At 39.4% G+C, this 2,901-nt stretch overlaps 1 long non-coding RNA gene across 1 annotated transcript; it reads left to right on the forward strand.

The window, feature by feature from the left end:
* The first annotated feature begins 12 nt into the window (after positions 1–12).
* On the forward strand, positions 13–2,463 carry LOC123966613. The gene is made up of 2 exons (XR_006824036.1): positions 13–361; positions 441–2,463. It is a non-coding gene; the product is annotated as an uncharacterized LOC123966613 (long non-coding RNA).
* Positions 2,464–2,901: the final 438 nt, after the last annotated feature.

Consider the following 2,901-nt stretch of genomic DNA (forward strand, 5'->3'; position numbering starts at 1 on the left):
TTAGGAAAATATACATAGTAGATCGATGTATATTCATGTGTCATCAATAATTCTTTACATTTCCTTTGTAAAGGAACAGCAGAGAAACCGGATATTACGACCTTTGGAAACATGATTGTTGGACAGTGCGTGACAGTGCTATGCACTGTTTTTCATACCTGTCCCACTACAGCACCCACTCTGAGTCTTAACATCCCACTGCAAGACGACAAAATAACTCATACCCGGAACATAGATGGCACATCCAACACATCCTTGACGACCACATTATGCATTGAGAACGAACACCAAAATGTTGAGTGCTCTGTCAAACACAGTGGTGGTCTCAGTGCAACAGCCTCTAAAACCTTAACTGCAGAATGTACGTATGTGATGGACATGCAAGTTGTTCTTTTATGATGACCTATTTTAACATTTATATTTTAACATTTGTATTTCAGGCACCATTTCATCCTTGACTATCCAGTCTACATCAGATGAGTTTCTTGAGGGACAGGCACAAGAAGTAACCTGCACTGCCTTGTACACATGCCCAAAACATTTACCAACTCTCACATGGAACTATGGTAGCATGCAAGCTATCACTGAATCTGGCAAGATTGGACATGCTCAGTGGAGGACTGTCTCTACACTGACATTCAAAGCAACAGCCAATGATCATGGAAAACCTCTGACATGCTTTGCACTATTCACCGGGGCTCACAGGCAGAAAGTGAACATTACCATAGGGGTAAAGAGTCCTTAGAAATAATGAGATTCTTTATTTAACAACTTAACCTTTTTGTCTTAAAGCCTGTATAGCTTTTCACAGACATTACCAACACATTCTGCAACATAACTGAAATGTATTTTGATAAAATGTCATTTACTCGTCACATTTAGCCAATTATGTTAGTGCTGCAGTTTCTTCTTTAAGTTTGTCTTTTTCTATGTTCTTTAAATGAACAAATAAAATGAAAAAATATAATAATAATTCCACAACAGGCTTGTTTAAAACAAGACAATTGCAAGAAAGATTTTAAAAAATATATATCTATATCTTATATCAGTTACACAAATAATGTTTAATTTTTAATACTTTTTTCAGTTGTTTTACCTTGTGAAATACTGGATCCTTCTCAGTGCCTCTAAAGCATTCATACCAAACAATCTGAGAAAAACTCTTTTGATAAACTGAGTGTAACTCTAAATTAAAGAAGCTCTGATCAGTATTTTTAAATTAAGAATGGATGAAATGACTGTGTGAAGTGGATAGTGTCGGGCATAGTGACAGTGAATTATCAACCAACTCTGCAGTTCCCCTCAGGTCCGTGGGGCTTTTTTAGCTTCTTTAAGCTCATTATTTGAATTTTGTAGCCAACAATTCTAATTCATTACTTTTGACAGACACAGTTAGCGACTAGCTGGTGAATATAATGGAGCAGCTAGAGAGCCAATTATTTCCCTGAGTTTGTAGAGACCAAAAACTACAACTGAGCTAAAAGGAGCGTGAATTTTTGACTTACTTTCATCAGGTGGACATAAACACAACAAATGAATGCTGATGATTCCCTTGTATCTGCTGAATGTGTTAATCAACTGTTGCGTTGGAGATGACTGCGGCTGACTTTTGCCAAATTCATAGTCAAACTGCAGGGGTGGGGTTTCAAAACACTGCTGTCAAGTCGGACACATTCTACCTCCTGTAAAGTGTTTGAGCTTAGTCTGAGCTTAATAGAAGAATTAAAACTAAAAACTAAAAGTCTAAAACTAAAAGTCTAAATCAGAAATGCATTTAGCCATTTAGGATTGGGCATTTGACCCCAAGGAGGTAGTTAGGGATGTTAAGTGGTGAAATTTCTTTATGATGAAGAGTTCCTCCCAATTTCTCCTATTATCTTGCACTTAAGACTTTAATCTGTGTTTTATATTAACCTGCCTAATTAAGCTTTTTCATTATCTTTTTTGATCGCTAGGAATTATGTTTGATAAGCCTAATTATATGTAGAACTGTTTTGTTTAAGAATATTTTAGTTAATGAAATATGTTCCCTTATTTACATGTGTATTGTCTAGAAAGCCTCAGAATGTTTAACTGTTATAATTGGTGTGTTTGATTAGCATGAAAGGAGACATCAGCCAAACTTGCGCCTGAGAACACACAGTTCTTGAGATCTCTTTAATTCTCCATTTTTTTTGTTTTTCGTTTACAGTTTTCCTGGCCTTTTATTGTGTGTGTTTTGAGTATTTTATTTTGAAATGTTTTTGTATTCCTGCTGTCGCGTCTGCTACCGATCCAGTAGAAAGAGCTGACATCAGACATCCATCTTTGATTCATGGACTGCTAACGAAACTGTTAAGAGACAGTTTGTAATGACTTTTAGCAGCCGTTTGCTGTGAGTGTGTACCCTTGGAACAATCCACAGTCAAAATGAGCTGTGAATCGTACATTAAATTCTAATCTCCTTTATATATTTACCCATAACCCATAGAGCTGTCAACTGATCACCATCTGGTGGTGAGTTGGGTCAGGGGGTGGGGGAAGACTCTGGACAGACCTGGTAAGCCCAAACGGGTAGTGCGGGTGAACTGGGAACATCTGGAGGAGGCCCCTGTCCGTGAGATCTTCAACTCAAACCTCTGGCGGAGCATTTCTGGCATCTCTGTGGAGGTTGGGGACATTGAACAGGAGTGGGCAATGTTCAAAACCTCTATTGCTGAAGCGGAGAGCTGTGGTCTCAAGGTCTTAGGTGCCTCAAGGGGCGGTAACCCCTGAACACCGTGGTGGACACCGGTGGTCAGGGAAGCCGTCCGACTGAAGGAGGCCTTCCGAGATTTGTTGTCTCGGAGGACTCCGGAGGCGGTTGCAAGGTACCGACGGGCCCGAAGGACTGCAGCCTCTGCTGTGGCAGATGGAAAGCAG

The sequence above is a fragment of the Micropterus dolomieu genome, unplaced genomic scaffold (assembly GCF_021292245.1).
Source record: "Micropterus dolomieu isolate WLL.071019.BEF.003 ecotype Adirondacks unplaced genomic scaffold, ASM2129224v1 contig_13800, whole genome shotgun sequence".
Lineage (NCBI taxonomy): Eukaryota > Metazoa > Chordata > Actinopteri > Centrarchiformes > Centrarchidae > Micropterus > Micropterus dolomieu.